Raw genomic sequence first — 21570 nt, forward strand, 5'->3', positions numbered from 1 at the left:
TAGCATACTATTATTTATTAATTATAGCATATTATACACTAAGGGATGAGCAGCGCCTTAAGGTTGATAAAGTATTATGCAAAATATTTGGACCGAAAAAGAATGAATTGACGGGAAAATTTAGGAGACTACACAACACTGCATTGAGAGAACTACACCTGATAAATATAATCCAAGTTATAGCATTGCAAGTTTGTAGCGCTTAGTAACGAGCGGATCCCTAAAATGTTAATAAACACTAAACCAATAGGTAAACGACCGTGAGGTAGACCGAAACAGATGGAAACATTGCGTTAAGACTGATTTAGTGGAATTGGGTTTGGAGGGGCATCACTGGAAGGATGTATGCAGAGAGCGATTGGTGGCATCGGCATCGAACTTTTGGTTTCGTTAGGCCTTTATTATCATTATTATTATTATTAATTCTAATATTTTAAATAGAAAATAAATATTTCGAAACAAAAATAAAGTTTCTACCATCTTTATACATAATATAATTACAATACACCAAATACAATTGAATGTAATCAATTTGTTATCAAAGGCAAAGAATTACTCAGCTCCTGATAATATAATCAACCAAAGCAAATCTGTACTGCTACAACCCATGAAGAATCAGAGGTGCAGTATTTTGCAAAGAAGTCCTGTTACTAGACCAATGGTTGAACAAACAGATTATTTGGTCAGAATCATGGTTGACCGCAACATTATTCCAAAATTAATGGCACGGACTTATAATATACTACTCAATAATTAAATTAGAATACTTAATTTGTGTTTCAATCATATTAATAGTTTTTACATGAAAAATATACAATTCATGATAGAAATTTTACGATGGTATTCTTTCTCAAATACAAGAAGCGTATACTACCTATGTAAACCATGTATATTGGGAATAAACAGAAGTAATTAATAAACATAACCCTAAATATAAGGGCCAAGGTAAAGCATAATTTCACAAAATCAATTCCCAACACTCATCAGGTGAAGGTAAACAATCAAAAAAATAATAAACGTTTAGAAATGTTTACATATTCATAACTAATAAATTTTACAAAAACAAAAAAAGGTTATATCTCCGTAGTAAATTCAATGGATTGTAAGTAGATCAAAAAACATGATCAAATTCGATGAACAAATGGTTTCTTGTCAATAAAACTTACAAAAAAGACTACTTATTCGAAAAATCAGGTGCGTTCCGTGCATCACAAAACTTTTACTTATTAACCTACTCATAAAAAAAATTAGATTTGAGTATCTTATTCAAAATATATTTTAAAAAAGGTGAAAGTTAAGAGAATACTCCCCAGAGCTCCACTAAGAAAATCCCATCAAATTTATTAGGACATTCTATTTTTTGCTCTGGAATGAACAAAAAACCAGAAATCAATAGGAACATAAAATTAATAATTAATAAAATTTAATTATATTAATATATTCTAATCTAATAGCATATCATATTACAGGTAATCTTTCAATAACTATATATTGATAATAATATGAAAAATTTATATTAGAGAAATGAAAGTTTAACGCAAGTATTTTTTTAAATTATAAAATCCCGGGTGGTGGTGACGGTAGCAGTGTGGTAACACGCCTGTCTGCCAACCCAAAGGTTGTGAGTTCGAGCCCCGGCCCAATCCAGGATTTTTTCAAGCTTATAATTTTCAATAATCACTCACAGCATTTGTGAGGCCCTTTAGCCAATGGGTGGCACTTACAACAAATAGGCGTGGGAGTGACGAACCATCCTTATAAAAACCTCGTCAAGAAACGCGCTATGTATTTCCTTAGTACATTGCGCGAGGCCTTGGACCTTCACGGTCTGTCGAACCAATAACAAAAATAATAATAAAATCCCAGAAGTAGAAACAAAAACATGTATAATAAATATGTAATATTAATAATATTATGGCATTTCTTAATTTAATAAATTTCAAGATGTAATGAATGTAAAGTAATTGGAAAAATGAAAGTTATAAGATAAGAATAGTGAAGAAAGATAATGAAGAAAATGATTTTGTTGTGGACGTATTATTTTTTTTTATTATTGAAAAAGTTGATAATGCCATAAATTCCACGCCCTGAATCAAACCCAATTTATGTAATTGGGAAACAATGAGCTATAATAGAAAATACCGATCCAAGAAAAAAAAAAATCAAAGTTAAACTATGGAAGGTTACTTGTGTGGTTTACTAATTTTACTTAGATTTGCTCTCTCCCAGTTTAACAGCCCAGCTTTCCCAAGTAAAGTTTTACTATAGATTTGAAGTTAAACTTTTTTCTTGCAACGAGTGTTAATAGATTTTAAACGAGTTTTCAGAAATCGTAGTTTAAACAGTATTGGTGCTCCCATAGAGAAGTAATATATAAGAATAGTTAAGCAGAGAATTTAAACAACATACGCTACAGCTTTGGTCATAATTGTTCGATTTTATTTGTTTGTCATAAGAAACTTAATTATTTTAAATTACTATTACAAAATTTATATATTAAAATTGTAAAATGTATACTTTTATAGTTACGCTCTGATAGAATTATGTTTTGTGTACAATTTTTTCACATGGGTTTATTTCATGCACTGTGAGGCCGATTTAGTACACAGGTATAAAGGACCAAAATCCTGCACAACAAAAATCAATGAACAAATCCGGTCAACCCTTTCAGTTGATAATATTTTTTTTTTTATTAAGTATTTTGGAATGGTGAAATGTCTTCACAAATGGTCGTGCGATGAGACAATTAATGTGTTTTCACATGTTTTTAATTTAATTGTATTATACAATCTGCTGCAAGTAGGAGCAGTTACTATTAGTGTTATAGGTATTCATTCATAACATATATTTAGAAGAATAAGGAAAAAAAAGATATGGTGTTTCTACGAACAACATCTTTGAGAAATAAGATATCAAGGTAAATAGTTATATTTTCATACCCTCCTATAATGATGTTATTGAATATCTGGTACATACATATAGGAGGTATGCTATATGTATATCTGGGTGATGATACCTAAATAGTTATAGTATATAATTTAAATATATATGATAAGTCAATAAATATTGTTCAACGAGACCCAAGCTGGAAATTAAGCCAATGAAAATAAATAACTATTTTGAGAAGCATATTTAAACAAAAAAAATAAAACACCTTTGATTAATCAAGTTTAAACCTGTTTTTGTTATTTCCTTTAGAATCTGTCTCATTTTTTTATAAACTAAAAGACTGTTTTATGAGCAAGATAATGGACCAAGATTTCATTATAAAAATTGTTAACTTTTTTTAAAAGATGTTGCCTCCCTCCTCCCCCTCTCCCCCCAATGTCTGTCTTCATTTTCCAGCGCTATTCCCATCGAGAACTGGAAAAAGAGGGACGACTGTGGCTGCAAGCAATAATTCTATTTTTCGCTTCAAAGAGAAACAAAATGGAAAAAGCCCTTCTCAACAAAAGCAAACAAGCCATTTAACTCAGCCTGAAAGAGGCTCTGCATCATTTGGTCCTGACGAAACATAAATTCCATCCTGTTAGGACAGAAACTCAACTTCAAATGGAAAATATTTTGTCGTTTTAGTGAAAAGTCACAAACGTTAAAAAGATGGCCTTTTCAAAGTTAATTCATAAAATCTATAGTTCATATGGTGTAGCATGAAATAATGCAATAAATAGGTATATATTCATGTTTAATACATGACATACGAAATAAACAAATATAATAATAATAATAATAATTGTATAGGGCACTCAAAGGTTCGATGCCGAAATTATTTTTAACACATCTACCCGATGATGCCGGTTTAAATCCACAATTTAAATTTCAATCTTAACAAAATCCTTCCAACTACACAGACGTTTAACAGTCAAAATAGTGTTAATTAACATACGTAAATTAACATTAACATCCCTTGATGTAATAGGCCACCTAATGTAGCCGCATAGTTTCGCACGAAGGATAATAATTTTATAAGTTAACTTTTAAGTTCCTAACAGAAGGCATGAGCTAAGCAATTTCTAAATTGAAAAATAACAAACATTTCCCCTATTCAACTTCACTTTAATTTCTTCATCATTTCGTTTTTCCTGGTGACTCAAGATCCCGAATACTAAAATCTTTCTACCTGTGTTCAATTTACTTAGATACATCTGCATTATTATAATTTTTGCTACTAAACAAATGTTGTGTTTTATCCGTAAGTAGACCAATATATGTTAATTATTTTTGCCAATACGACTTTATGAGTCCTGAAAAACTGTAAGTTCCAATTTATCATTTTAAAAACTTAATTTATCAATTATAAATCGTTAATTTTAGAGTCCAAAATTATCGATATTTACTATTTTTGTAAAACCGATTCTCTGAAGATAGATTTACATACCGATTATAGAAATAAAACAAAATCACTGTTCTGAATGCAGTCTATTTCACTAGCTATGATTGACGTAAATATTTTATAACATACAGGCTATTTCTTCCTAGAGCTTTTACTTATACTTTTACTATTTTTTCGGCACAATATTTGAATATATTTTTTAATTCTTTGTTTAAATTCATAAATATGATTTTACATTAGTAGATAAAACGTCAAATATAATTTAATAATTGTTAATAAATTTTTTTTTGTGAATCTGGAAAGTTATAAAACAAAGTCTATCCTTGGGCAGAAATAGGTTAAATTACAGTTAATTATAATATATAATTATTTTTCATTGGGTAGAAAAGAAATAGAAGATGACTAAAAATAACAAAATATTTATATTATCTAAAACAGGAAAAATTTTAGTTAATGTTTCCATTTTTCTTTTCTTTTTTTTTTTCAACAGACATATTTGTTAGTGATTTTGATTTAATATTGTTAATCAGTAATTATTATAGTTTACAAAATCACAAAAAAAAAGAACCAAAGAGGACGAAAACTATGTACAATTTTTTTTTCTATTGCTATAATAAAAACTTTTATTTTAAGGTTGCTCGAAATGGGAATAACAAAAAAAAATGTTGTTCCTGCCAACAATACAACAGTTTAACAAAAGATAACGAAGCAGTCATGTGATAGGAAACTCGTGCGGCCTCGGCCTTTTCCGTTAGAAACCGATTTATCTATTTCACTTTTTCTCCTTTAGTTATAAATAAAATTCTCAAATCTTTCGTATTTCACATGATAATTACTGTTTATAATATTATAATTACTGCTGATGATAATTACTCTTTATATTTTTCAAATAAAAAAAATTTAAGGTAGTTTACAGGAAGATTGTTTGACAATTCGGAATTTAAGCCGTGCGATTCTATATCAATGAGGGTAAAACCTATCTGATATCGATGAACACTCAATTGTTCACTAATTACACTATGTTTAATCAAAATTGTTAAAGTAGTTTTGGTGAAAATCGAAAAAATGTAATAAATCAATTCTACAAAATGCCACTTACGGTAAATTGATTTTAGCGGAAACATTGCTGGCCAAGTATATATTCAAATTAAATACGTAATTTCAATTTCGCACGAGTTTTTTGCATGCAGATTTTTAGCTCGAAATATTTAACGATCGAAATACTTTTCCTTACTATATATTCCATATATAGGTTAGTGAATGTAAAAATGGCAGATTTTAGAGGCATGAAATGGCAGATTCATTAAATGGAAGATGTAAATAAATAATAATTGTGATTGGAGTAGATAACGTACGGATGTCAGAAGTAAATGAAATGATAAGAAGTTGTGAGGTTTTTTCCTTAAAAACAAAGCTATTTTGAACCGTTGCGAGTAAATTAAACGATGAAGAAAAGAAAACATTATTTGAGCATTACTGAAAAAAATATTCATTTTATTTTGTGGATAAGATGGTCGGGGGATGAGGTAATAAGCATAATAGTAAATAAGCATAAACTATTTATTTGTGTTGACGTTTCGACATGAATTTCAGGTCTTGTTCAGGGAGTTCAGACAGAGGTTCTGACTAGCCTGAATTTTATTTTATTGTAAATTTTTTGTAAAGAATGATATTGTAAATTTGGTTTTGGTTTTAGTTGGTGGCGTCACGGGTTCGCTTAGCGTTTATTACTTTGCAAATTTTAACTCACTTATATAATAAGTAATTAATCAACCATTGCTCACTAACTTTCGACATTTTTTCATTTCATTTAACTGATACTATCGAAAATAAAGAAAGCACTACCTAAATCTTTCATAAAAATTAATCAAATCATAGAACGTCATCTCTGAGAACTCCAAAGCAACACAGTTTCTTTTGATGGAATTTGTGGTGTGTCTAGCGGTTAGTAGAGAGCCGTAAAATAAGTTCAGAGAGGAAACCATTGAGGGTTAAGACGTGGGCAAACTACAGTCCACTCGAGTAAATCAGCACTCATCTTAAAGAATTTTCTCAGTTTTATTTCCCCTTCACCTGCTGGAAAACTTCGGTAAGCTTTGGCTTATTTCTGACCAAAATACAACCTTAAAAAATATTTCACAGGGAATATTACAGGGTGAGATAGAATCTTATTTTAAACCCGACCGAACGTCAAACCTACCAGAATAATGACAGCATTAAAATTATAATGTAAGTGGGAGGATTGCTTAAAAACTGACCTGATAGATTTGGTTTTGGGCAAGCGACCATCGCATGTCGACAGTCATTGATGGTATGAGCAGTGAACCTTTGGATTCACTCAGTTATTATCATTATTCTAATTATTAATTTATAAGGAATACTTATTGACCCTTGAACTCTTCCTTTTCCTTTATGCATGTTTCTAGCTACATTTTCTCATTATCAAATGTAAGTTAAGGTGCAAAAAAAATAATAATTAAATTCATTATTAACATTTTAATAATTAATTATTCAAACTGCTGTTAAACATCTTCTTATTTGTAATATTATATGTAATATAAGGTTGGAAGTGTGGGTGCCACAGTGGTTAGGACCCGTGTTCAAATCCGACTGTGGTAAGATAATTATTTATTCTTTTATTATAGCCGTTCGGGAGAATAGCTGGGTTCACCCAGCCTCATAACTCTTAATTGGGAAAAATCTCACCTCCTTGTATAACTTTCGTTCTAAAAACATTTTATTAATCATATAGCATATTACGAGAAAAAAAGTATAATTAGGTTTATGAAAATCGGAGCAAATTTTTACTCTTCTAATGCTCGAGTCAAGGCATAACTCTTCTCCCTGAAAACAACTACTCGTAATGAAATACCATCTTCAGTTTATTTTAAATTTTTAAATAATTTACAAAGCTGCTATGTTAGGATTATACCTTTTTAAAATTGACATTTTCCTTGATTAGCCCCTAAATCTTGCAAACATTTCTTACGAAACTATAATATATTTACTCTATTTATTTCATAAAATCTGATTGGTAGACTTAAAGATTTATCAATCGTTTTTCGATGCTAAAATAAAATTAAAATATATCTTCCCAAAAGCTGTACCAAATTTGGAAGAAGAGAAACAAAATTATTTTAATACGGTAGCTTATATGTACGCAAAAACTGCCATATAAAAAATGAGTACAACAAAATTTTCTTGTTTATATTTCAAATTATTGGCTTCTTTAATTTATATTCATCATAGTTTGATAGTAATTGTACATTTTCTACTACTCTATACAATATTTATTTTAAAAAATTGTTGTTTAGAACTAAATACTTTTTCAAGTTACTACGGGTTTTGGGAATTCATTATCGAACAAAGCCGAGATATCATTGGATATTTGATCATTGTATATTTAAACAAATGATTTTCAGTTAAAATATCCATTTTATAATATTATATTTATATACTCGAATATATTATCAAATATTTAATTACTTTTTTAAAGAATGTATTGTTATATTATTTTAAGTATATCTCATTAATAATATTTAAACCACCCAACTCCAACCAAAATTAATATTGAGATATTACCGACAAAAAGGGCATCATCGAAAAGATTAATGGGTAGTAAGTATCAAAAAAGGAAGAAGGCCTACGGGTTTTTAATTAAATGATGAGCTAAAATATGACGTAAGGATGTCAACATTTAAATAACCCTATCATCAAATAAAACATTATACGGATATATACTATTCTTAAATATTTTAACATTTCAACGCATTAGCAATTCAGACGTAATCTCACGACATTTCATGTAAACCGAGAATTTTCAATATGAATTATGTATAATAATAAAATTAACACGGACTTTAATCGAATAACAGCGATCTTTATTGCACACGGTCGAACAAAATGTGAAAATATTTATATAATATGTGAATGGAGGTCAAACGTGGCCAACGACTTAGTCTCTTCAGTTCATGAACTTTTTTTTCGTAATAGAGAATAAATTATTGTTGTAAATTCAATAACATCATTAAACTACTATAATAGTTTTTTGAAAAAGTTTTATATTAAAATGACCATAAACTGCAATTTATTTGCGAGGTCGAAAGAGTGTGTTGAATAATTCAAAATTTTAAAAATTGTAAATTATGGTCATAAAAAACGATTGTTGAGGTCCAAGAGGAAGAGTAAAAATGCCAAATATTTAAAAGGGATAAAAAACCAAAAAACATTAAATTCAGTAAATAAAATAATGTGTATATCATTTTAAATACAAGAATATAGTAGATGTTATTTGGCCAGCTTCGTTGAAAGGTTTTTTCTTTTCTTTTTCTTACATTCTAAATAATTGAGATTTTATTATTTTTTAAAACTAATGCTTCTCTTTCATTTATTTTTTAAGGAAAAATTTTGACATTTATCTATTCTTCATTTACATAATAGGAACTATCAATATTCCGTAAGTAATAGAACTAAGAACAATATTCAATATTTTTTAAAATTAAGAATAAATAATTTTGTATTAAACTGTTTAAAAATCTGCAGTATAGCTGTGTTAGGAGGGTGTGTTAGGTGTTCTTTAAAATTTATTATAGTTTAATATATTGTTAATTGCAATTACAAATGAATACTAGAACATTTTTATGAGTGAATAATTGGTATCTAAGAAGAAGATTAATAAAGTCAAATTTTAAAAATGGGAAAAAAATATTTGAAATTCGAAAATAATTATTTATAAATTATTTTAAATATAAGAGAATAATTGATGTATTTCTGGCAGTTTTGGGTAGTAATAGAGATTTTTTGTTTTTTCACATTTTCGACGAATGAAATTTTATTTACAAATCTCTTACTGATTTTTTTTATGAATATAATAAATTAAATAATAGTTTAGTTTCCACCGCTTTTGATCGAGCAACAACAATTTTTATTACAGAGTCGTACAATTGTGAATATTTATGTCATATGTGAATGGAGGTCATAAATGGCAGACAACTTATTTATTCTTCACTTGAGCTTCGTTTGCATTATAGGAAAATATTCTTAAACCAATTTCATCATTAAGAAACATTTTTAATTCTTATGAAAAGTATTTATAGTGAACCGCGGTATATCATTCGGAAGGGTGTATTAGGTTTTTAAAAATTTGATTATATTTTTTATTACTATTCAGATTGAATTTCAGAAATTTTTAATGGGTGAATCATTGATATCAAACATAAAATATATTCAAACCAAATTTTGTAAATGATTTATAAAAATAAATAAATACCATTAAAAATCGTAAATCACCGAATATAAATTATTTTTTTAAATATAAGAAAATAATTGATGAAGTTTCGGGTAGTGTTAGGTTTTTATTTTTTGTTTTTCACAATTTTAAAAAATGCCAATTTATTTCCAAAACTATTTAGATGATTTTTCTTTTTCTTTTTTTTAAGTAGACAATGTGACATTTACCGATTATTTGGTAAATCCTCGACAAGGAGATGAGAGACGACAACGACAGACGAGTTGCGGACTGCGAGAGACAGGTGCGGCACGACTGGCTTCCAGACAGATACTGGCGCAGCTCGTGCCCGCGCGCAGCCCCGCCTGCCCCGGGTGTCTGTTGCATCGCCGATATCTTCTAGTAAGCTTTCGGCTAACTAATTGCTTATATCAATAAGCCTCCTCCCTCAATCCCAATGATTTGCTATTAATAGTGATGAAGTTTCAACAACGACTTGTTACTGAAAATCCAGTTTAAACATTTTGTTGTTTAGCACGGTTTCTGTTGTCGATCTTGATAGTTAAAACTGACCTAAAAAGAAGCGAAACAGTTCGTAACTAAAATACCTGTGTAAATCAACAGATAAATGATCCATTTTAATAATATATATTAACAAACAGTTTACGGATACAGTACATTAATACAACGGTGTCGTTCATCAGCTATAGATAGATTTCAAAAAGGCTTAAGATTCGGTGGATCGTTGAAAGCTGTATAATATTTTTATTCAACAAGGAATACCAAAGAAGTTTAAATCTAGTATCAATATAAACGATCGAAACATTTAATAAAGTTCCGAAAGGTTTGAGGTTCGTTTGGGTTTTAAGCAAGGCGATTATCCCACCTGTATTATTTAATTCAGCACTAGCATAAGTTACTAGAAAAAAGAAGGTACATACCGAAAAGGGTTTAGCTCTGAAAGGCGAAATATCCGTGCTTTTTAGGTTTACTGATGAATTGATACTGGCATGTGAATAAGAGGAAATTGTATAGATGAGGAGATGGTTGGGGGGTGCGGTCAGAATATAGCACAAATAAGTTATTTCAACTTATTTGTGTTACATTCTGACCGCCGACCCCCTCTCCCTCCCCGATCCATCTTCTCCCCATCATAAATATAACCACATTGATAGAAGCTCGTTGAATGAGTCTCGAAATAAATACATTCAATGAGTCTCGAATACTGAAAAACTAAATATGTAATTAGCAGCATAAAAACTACTATTTTGGTGATGTGAATATTGGATAAAATACATCTGAAAAGAAACTGGTGAGGAAATAAAAGCGAGATTAAAAGCGGAATATGCTTGTTATTTTTCAATTTCAAAATAACTTAGCTCGCTCATTCTGTCCATTGACTTAAAAATTAGAATTTTCAAAACTATTATCATTCCTAGTGTTCTATAAGGACGCGAAACGAGGCCTCTGACAATAAGGAACAGCGCTTTAAGGTTTTTGAAAATAAGCATTAGATAAAATATTCGGACCGAAAAAGGATGAATGAAGATTACATTGCATTGAGGAAACTACACCTGATCAATATAATCCAAGTTATAGCATAGCGGCGTATAAGATGGGCGTGTATGGTTTTAGGGCTTAGTAACCTGCGGATCATTAAAATGTTAATAAACACTGAACCAAGGAGTAAACATCCGATGGGCAGGCCGAAACGTAGATGGGAGGATTGGTTTAAGACTGATTTAGTGGAATCGGGTTTGGAGGAGCATCACAGGAAGGATTTATGCAGAGAGCTTTTGGTGGTATCGGCATCGAACCTTCGGATTCGTTAGGCCTTCATTATTATTATTAAGATTCTGATAGTTTTGTAGATGACAGTTTTGTTAAAAATTTGGACAAAAAATTGTCAGCTATTTTAAAATCATCTACATAGATAACCGTAAAGAAGGTGTTGGCACCGCAAGTAGCTGTCTAGCCTTCCCTAGAAATAAATAAATAATAATGAAATGAAAAAAATAATAAAAACTTGATATTATTTTACAAGTCAGATGTCTTCAAATAATAATGTTGCTTTAAAATTGTTTGTAGGTTAGTATTTCCGATGATGGGTGACGGTGGCCTATTTCACAGGAAACCCCGTACATTTGGTCGCCCACGCCAATGCTTAACATGCACAGATGCTAGTGGCAAGTAGCTCTATGTTGACATGTTCTGACGTACGGGACGGAATATACTTGTTATCCATAACCTATAATGGAAGGGAGGTACCCGACTCCTACACTATTTTTCATACTCGTCAACTTCACTAACAACCAACCAATGTGTTACCATAGAATACAAGTACACTCCACTTCTTGGGACGGATTAGGCTATTACGTTGGTTGTTTTTATTTTTCATATATAAGAAATTGATACTAGGTCAGTTCGCCTCAAACATTTTACTAATGTGCTCTTATTTCGGCATATAGGGGTTATAATAAACCATTTGATTTGTATTCAGATGTAGAATAACAATAACATACTATCAAATATATTAAATGAGTTATAATGGAAACTAAACCACAAAAACTAAAAATCGCTTTTATTTTTAAGAAAAATAAAAACTATAAAAAACTTAAATACGAATTTTTCAAAAAATATATTACATTTCGCAGTCTGTTCAGGAAAAGTTTTTTTTTTAGAACACTGCAATAACTTAAAGACAATTTTGCATGAAACTTTATTTTTTGAGAAAATTCCTATTTATGGGTTTTGATGAAACTTAAAACGAATTGAAATAGTTTTTTATAGACAGTATAAATAGTTTCTAGACACCATCTCCAAAATTCCGGGAAATTGATAAAGAATTGTGTCCTATAAAAGTAATTGGCAATTATTTTAAAATATTTAAAAAAATGGAATTAAAAACATATTCACTTTCTTTTTAAAACAATTTTGATCCTTTTTCTATCAACTTTATTCTTTTTTAACATCCGACGTTTCGACCTCTCAGGTCATTCTCAAGGATTCCTTATTTTGTTTTAATTTTTTTTTTTTTTTTTTTCTTTAAAATTCTTAAATGCCGGCTAATTGCCTTTGTCCCAATAATTTCTTCTATTAAATTATTTCCTAAATTTAAAACTTTTATTAACCACTTTTATGTTCATTTACAAACTCCAAACCTTTTTGGGTGGAGTTTGTAAATGAACATAAAAGTGGTTAATAAAAGTTTTAAATTTAGGAAATAATTTAATAGAAGAAATTATTGGGACAAAGGCAATTAGCCGGCATTTAAGAATTTTAAAAAAAAAAAAAAAAAAAAAAATTAAAACAAAATAAGGAATCCTTGAGAATGACCTGAGAGGTCGAAACGTCGGATGTTAAAAAAAAGAATAAAGTTGAGAGAAAAAGGATCAATGTTGTTTTAAAAAAGAAACTAAACCACTCTCAAACAACTATATTAATAAAAAATAAATCTAATATTCACTTTCTTTTATTATTATTATTTAGAAGTTGCCTTATATTTCACTTACCTAATTCAGTGACATTACAGTCGAAAAAATATCTAACGAGTGGTTATATAGTTATTGGTAAAATTTTACCCCACACAATAAAAACTAAGGTCCATATAACCATAAAAAAACACATTATTAAACAATGACCATAAAAAAAAATTGACATTGTGAATTGCGACACCATTCTGATTGCGTTACCATAAGGCCTACAAAGTTTCTGCCAATGTCCATGACAGCCGTTATCAAATGTTGCGAATATCAAAATATGGCTTCAAATACAACTGGTGCCATTTTTTGAATCATTTACAGATTTGTACCAGCAATTCGCCTTGTTCAACCTCCACAGGCTACAAACACGAATGATGAAAACGTTTTCGTGAGTAAAGATTGGATTTTTAAGTAGTAAATAACGTTTTTTTTTTTTTCATTTGAATTCATACGAATGTTTAAACTTTACAAATTAATTTTATTACACTAAATATACTTTACCATCAAGATATAATAGGGTGTATAAAAATGATAACTGTTTTATCAAATTCAAAATTTCAAAGGACCGTAAATAGTTTAATCATATTTAATACTTAATAATCCCTATAGAGCATTCTCTAAGCTTGTTTAATCCCATTCCACTTCTTCAAAAGTGGCCTCAATTTAGTAATTTGTTACAAAGAAGAAACTTTACAGTGGCCTACGAAATTCTCGTAATTTTAAGGCATTACCGGAAAAAAAAATTCCACACCCGCTGAAGCAAGTCGTGAAATTATTAAACATGGAAAGGAAGATGTCCTTGACCAGCGCATAAATTTTAGCCGGTCAGGTACGATGTTGGAAAAGAAGTAGGGCTCTAGGCGATCATTAATGGATTTTGATTATGTTCTGTAGGAAGCTGCTGTTGACTCAAATCCGTACACAAGTACTCGCGAATTTTCTAGGGAGTGTGGTGTGTCGAAAGATACTGTTAGTCGCCATCTAACCTCAATGGGAAAGGTGAAAAAAAGCTGTAGACTGGTTCTTCACTAACTTACTCCTCATCAACCAGCAATCACTTCCCGTCAAACCAAGTTTTAAGAACTTCATGGATTCGAGCTTCAACCACCATATAGTCAAGACCTCGCACCATTGGATTACTTGTTTCTATCCGTGCCCCATTTCCTTCAAGAGAAAAAAATTAATAATTTTGTGGAAGTTGAAATTGCACTCCAAGAGTTCTTTGACAGCCATCCCAAAGAATAGTATCAGGGTGGGATAGAGTAATTGGCTAATGATGATAGATGACAATGGACTTATACTTTGAGAATTAATTGATTTTATATCAAGGAAATAATAATGCAAATATTTGGTTGAAAACGGTCATTTTTTTTTTCATAGTCCTCGTTAGTTTTCCGACTTCCATGTAAACATGAAAAGACTAGCTGTTTTTCTAAGAATCTTTATGAATTGGAGGGGGTGCTGTTTAAAAAACCTATTAAATAAAACTTTTAAGCATAAAATAACTTATATTTAGTTGGATTAATTTAATTAAAACACACACAGATTTTAAAAATCTAGAATCCTTATACAATAAATAATTTAAAGAACAATATTTTTTTATCTTTCCTAGACGAACAACGCTTGGAACATAAACGAAGTAGAGGAAAAATATGACTTTGACCTTTTTTTAAAGTTCAAACCAAGCTTCAGAGGCTTTAATATTTCATATAAATTTTGTTTCTATACTTTTCCGTTGCGATGTAGGTAATTCTGTTCTCAATTATTAAATTAATTAAAATTTAAAACATTTACATCAGATGTTCATTACATACGATTAATCTACTTTTGTTAAACACTAATTCGTTCAAAGGTCCTGATATAGATTGAAGTGGGCGGATAAAATGTAAAAAAAAAAAGATAGAAGGACTTCGAGATCAAAGAGGTCCATATTTCACTCCAATACCTGCCTCTAAATTTGGAAATTTTACATCAGAATAATTTTTTTTAGCATAACAGAATTATATCATGTCCTCATGATAATACTATATAAAATTATCACAGTCCTAATATGTTTTATTTTATTTTTAAAAAATGTTTTTTCTATTTAAGTGAGTGGATACGGTTTTTTGGAAAAGGAAAGACTGAATAATTAAAAAGTGTTGGTCCACTTTATTCCAGATCTTTCCTTTTCCTTCTTTTGGCCTACCATGGCTTACCAACCGAAAAACTAATTTAAAGGAGACGCTTTAAGCCCGCTCGGGACGCGCCGAGGTTCAACCGCAGGCTCGACCCCATGAAAGTGCTGTAAACCCACAAAGAAATACCAAACCAAGAAGAAAAATGCCTTAATAACGAAATTTTAAAATAACTTAAGGATGATAAACAATTTTCTAATTGGATTTCTGTTTTAAATACATTTTCTAATTTGACAACATAACGATAAATCATTTATATATTTATTTTCTTTATTTTTTAATAATAATCAAAAACCAATGGTGCAGTATTTCTGTGTCCCAATGGAAAAATGTTGTTAGTCATTTTCTAATAATGTCTAGATGACTGATTTTTTTTTTAAATTCTTCTCGGATATCAGAAAAGAATTTCAACTAACTCTTGAAGTTAGTTGATCCAAAAATTTCAAAACAGTCAACTCATCAACGGGAGGCTACACCAAGAAAAATAAAACTATTAAATTGGTAATTAAAATAAATCTGTACCGCTACACCCTAACCCGTGAAGGGACATGAGCTCATTACTTTGTAAGGAAGTTAGAAAACGGTTGTATAAGGAGGTTCTTTAATAGAGGTGTTAGAATGCCAGATTTTTTCCCATTTAAGGGTACTAACTTTAGGAAGCTAAGTGGACCCCGGAAAGTTCTCGAACTCACAGGCGATCCAAGGGAGTAAGTACACATACAAATACAACACAAACAGACGAGTGAATCATAAGTAGTTCGACGAATAACGCTACAATCATGAAACACGAGTGATCAACCATCACACACGGACTATCAAATACCCAGAAGCGGTCAGCATATTCAATTTGGAGATGGTTCCATGAACGACTTCAAATTATAGCATATCTTTGGGTAAACGAATTTGTAAAAGATGTAACACGTCATTGGACGAGACACAAAAGGAGCTTTGTGAGGGAGCTCGTTAAGTAGCAATATATTTGAAGTTCTAAATATGGATTCTGTACAACACTGCATTTACATTTTCATTAGTTGAAATGAAAAAATATTTTTCCTTACCATCCCAGTTATAATAAGAAGAACAAATTTGAAATTACTACTTCATTAAAGTTCGCCCTTTAATAGAACCGAACCATCCATTTTTATTAAAACCTTATGTTTGCAGACTCGGGATCAGATTAAAATATACATTTATTAAACCAAACGACGGTTGAACTAATAATTTAACAAGTTTTAATATTCACTGTTGACTCTTGAATATATTTAAAATCTTGATTTAACAACTGAAATTTTATAAGACTATTAAGGTATCAGAAAATTGTTGATAATGCAAAAAATAAAAATTTTTCTGACAAAATTAATTTTATGATTATTTCAGAAATTGCTCTGGTTCTATAACGATTTCATGCAGTATTTGACAATAGTTCAAGAATTCAATTTTTGAAAAATGGTATGGCAATTTGAAAAAAAAATGTAAAATACCTTTACAATTGAAATCGAAATGCTTTGTATACATATTACATCAGTAACAATAATTAATAAGTAAACCATTAACTCGTATATTTTAGTACTAAGAATGTTTAACTCTTATCGGGCGTGTTTAAATTAATTTTTTATAAAATGGACAAGTATCAGAAGAATTGAACAATTTTGTGTAACAAAAAGCCAGAAATATTTTTGGCAAAGAAATATGTTAAACAATTTTATTTCAAACTGTTCCAGTATTCATAGCATTGCTTTTCCAACAATAAATATTAAACATGACAACTATAAACTAAGATAATTAAGTTAGATTTTCAAGTTTGTTATTCAAAACGATAAAATCATAGACAAGAATAAACTTTTTAAACTGTCATCAACGCTATTTAAATAAGTTAATAAACCTTTGGAATAGTTTAGTAAACCCTGGAAGCTGGCCAAAATGTCTTCCGCACCCCTGCACCTTTTTAGCATAAAGATCTAACTGAGCAATATGTGGTTCTGTTCTAGGTGACCCGTATTACCATACGGATAACGGGACTCCCCATTAAATTCTCTTGTTTAAAACAATTACCATATCACTAAATACTGTTCTCTACAAAGTGCTACAATTAATAATCTCCTTTCGCAAGCAATAAAATTTACAATTCTTCAATGCAGATTCAAATTACAATAATGTCAAAGGAGAGTGCATTTTATAAGTTCAACTAAAGGATTCTTTATTCAGTTACTAGTCTTTCTTTAGTGATCCAATATTTATTAGTTTTAAATTGTAAATAAATTTCTGTTAATTTATATTGTTTGAACATTTCATTTTAACACATTTTATAGTAACAAGTGAATAAACGCAAAATAAATATTTTATAATCAATTTCCTCTTTATTTTGGTTGAAATATACTGAATTTGACAAGAAATTTGGTATGCATTCATTCTATAGATTTTATAGAACCATGTTCCTTAGCTAATTTATAGTTATTAAAATTATTTTAGTAAAATTTGGCATTAATTTGTGTAGTTGATCGGTTCCATGGGGTATAATTAGTAACGGAAATATTTTTAAAAGCCCAAAAATTATTTTTAAAAAACTATGAATTCCACCTTTCTACACAATCCTAGTTTGCATTATTTAAATTAATGTTTATTTCTCCGAATTCAAACATGAATTTGTTTTTACCACACCCACTTATTAGGTATCAATTACCAGAAAATTTCATGCCTAAAGTATTATCTTTATCGTTTAAAAAAAAAAAATAAGAAAAACAACAAAATGTTGGCATGAAAAAAAAATTTCTAAAATTTTCACTGCCTTTTCAGACAGAGCTCGATGTCATTAACCGTACGATAAAACCTTAATTAAAGAATTAATACCTATTATATTTAAACCTATTAAAGAAAATATACATTTGAAAAAATTTGAACCCTCATACAGCTCATTACATTCAATAATTCCCAAGATACAGTTTTTTAAAAAACAAATTTATTTTTCAAAATAACAAAAAATCAACATTTCGCAATCAACTTCATTTTGGCAAACAATATGGAAATTATAACGAGCCAAGATTTCTCATGAGGTACTGCTTTATGTTACATTTTCCTAACTTCACATTGAATGCTAATGGACGTCTGTAAGTCTGATATTTCTTGAGATATTTTCTATAAAAAAATAGATAACACATAAACAACAATTATGAATTTATTTTTGCAAATATCTCAAGGCCTAGCAGACGTATAGAGGTCTATTAGCGCTCAAATTAATAGTAGCATAGCTATTGGTTAATATAGCATAAAGTATTTCCTAATAGTTATCTTGGTCCGTTGTCGTTTTCTTGATATTTACCAAAATAAATACATTAAATGTTAATTTCTCATTATTTAAAAAAATGAAATTCGTCTTTAAAAATCTGAATATCGGGAACTGTTGAACGGAAAGAGCTCTATGAGAACTTGAATTTTAGCAAATTTGTTTTACTTTCAAAGATAGATTTTAATATATTGAGCACAGTGAAAACGGAGAGAAAATTTTTGGCCCGTCGTTATTTAAGGAATCATTTTGTTATTTTGTTTTCTTTAAATTCATACGACGCAAGATTTTTTATGATTTAAAAAAAAATTGAAATGGCAGCCAAAAAACTGCATTAAGCACTTTAAAGCAAAACGAAATATCACATCAATTCATAAGGACATGTTATTTCCAAAGTGAACCTTAGCCGGTTTACAGAAGGGAGAATATAACTCCGGCGTAATAAAGCGATGACAAATGCCTAGTGGATGTGTATTGCAGCGTTGTACGTCACCGGCCCCTGCCTAATATCTAATAAATAACCGGGGACATTTTTACGTTCCCTGTTCCCGCATATATCAAGGCAACTGATCCATACTGACTAAATTTAGCATTAGCCCATCCCAATCGGAAAGGCCCTGCAGCCCTTCGAGATCGATGTGGCCTTTTAAATTTCCTTTATAACGAAGGCCTATGGAACAGATTTTTATACTCACGAACGCGAATCTATAATGGTTTCCATACACGTTCAAGTCCACTTGTTTGAAAGCCATTAATAGGTTCTATAATACCGAAACATTAAGTGACTTTTAATAAGTAAATAATATGTTTACTTAAATTTGTGAAAAAGTTATACAATTTTGAGTATAGAAGGAGGTATTAGGGATAAAATCGATGTATTTTACATTAATGAACAATTGGAACAAAAAAAAATCCCTCAAATTTGACATTTTACATTTCAATACGCGTATAATCCTAAAAACTAACACAAAAAAAAAATTCAGTCCGTCCATGATTTTTCTTAAACTAATGTAATGATTTTTTTGAAATTTGAGGAAATGATCCACAAAACTCGTCATTTCCAACTCATATCCGTTTCGTTTTAAAATGACGTCAAATTAAATGTTTCATAGCCCCATATCTGTGTCATTTGTGAGGACAGAGTTGACTATTTTGGTCAATATTAAAATAAAAAGCCATATTTTAGTTTACTTTTATCTCATGTTATCTTATCCTCCTACTTTGTTACATTATTTTAGTCCTTTGTACCTTTCTTAGCCTCGGTGAAGCCCTGTGAAGTGGGACGAAACATTTTTTTGAAACATGTTTCATAAAACATAGTTTATTTACTATTTGAGTTATCATTGACCGTGCCTTGACCATCTACCTTTTATTATTTCAATCGACGATAAACCTAAAAAGAATTTTAATTCTCGAACGTTCATGTATATTTATTTATTGAATTCAATTGGGAAATCGATTGTGTTGCTTCTTTTTTGTTTTGTAATGTTCGGCCCTCCATGCCTGTGTATCGACAAACTGGGCACCCTATGGACAATAGCTCCTGAACAATATCCGATAAACGTGTTTTTACACATCGGGCCAATATTAGCAAAGATACACCAGACAATATTTGTATTGGATTTTTCGATAAGGAGCGTCTGACGAGTAAGCACAGGAGTCCCATAATGTAAAATTTTTATTTTTCAGTTGCTATAAAATATCGTATTTTAGGGTTTTTTCGAGATGGGAATAACAAACATAAGTTTTGTTCCTGCCATTAATACAACAGTTTAACAAAAGATAATAAAAGTCATGCGATCGAAAAAGATCGTGTGGGTCGAGGCGTCAGATTTTTCTATTTTCTTCTTTATTCATAAAATTCTTTTATATTTATTCATTGTATATTATTGTTAAAGATGAAACCTATTCATTATTTTCAAATAAACAAAATTAAAGTTACTGTACTTGGAGATTGGAAAATTCGGCATTTGAGCCTTGTTAGTCTGTTGCAGTAAGACCAAAAACCTATGTGATGTTAAAGACTACTTAAATACTCATGCATTCACCGAATCAAATTCGTTTGAGCCAAAATCGAAAAATTGATTCTATAAAGTGGTATATATGGTAAGTCGATTTTAGTGAGAAAAAAAATCTGGTACATCCCACGTATATACTTATCTTAAATATATAACTTCTTTAAATTATATAAATATATAATTCACAACTTTTTTAGGTATACTGTTCACAGACACATATAACATTTTGCGAAACTAGCCTTTTTTGGACTTAGAGAACGTCAAGATATACATTTCCGTCAAAAAAGTCGGATTCGAAATTTTGTTATGACTTCAATACTTTCCCTTACTACAAATTCCATAAATAGGTAAGTTAAAGTAAATACCGTCAATATTTTTTTTTTTTTTTACCCCCTCCCTGGTCATTTCTGACATACGAAAATAAAATATAGTAACCCTCCCACCCTTTTACCTAGGTACTCTACAAGAAACCAACTTATTCTAACCATGGTTTAGGGGACCAAGTTTTCATTTCATGAGACCGCTACAGAAATGAAAAAAGTTGAACCACTCGGCCGGATTCGTACCGGCGGCGCCCATAGTTCCCAGATTGCAAAGACCTGTGCCTCGACCACCTGGGCCCTTAATGAAAGCTAATAGTATTAGTTCATAGTACAACAGTAGAAACTAGTTTAGTAATAATACTAATTCTTATTTTTTTCATGATAGGGAAGACAATTAGTGATATTACAGGAATTAAAAAATACTAAAGTACAAGTTACTATTGTACAAGTCTGTGTAATTGAATTAAGATAAATCTAAAATACTAAGAGTATTAGTTTGTACTTTATTATGAAACACGGCCCTGAACTTATAATATTTTCCTAACAGATATCAGGAAGAAAAAACATAACTTTTTCACCTAAGAATTCAGTGAAACTTCTCTTAATAAACACCTCTCTACAGCGGATCCCCACTTAATATTCTTTCTAAAGTTAATCTGATAAATTACACTTATATAGAATGTAACGATGAAGTTTGAAAAAATTCTTCTTAATTTAAACAAGTAATGTA

Source organism: Halyomorpha halys, unplaced genomic scaffold, assembly GCF_000696795.3.
Source record: "Halyomorpha halys isolate HHAL.00 unplaced genomic scaffold, Hhal_1.1 Scaffold1791.1, whole genome shotgun sequence".
Lineage (NCBI taxonomy): Eukaryota > Metazoa > Arthropoda > Insecta > Hemiptera > Pentatomidae > Halyomorpha > Halyomorpha halys.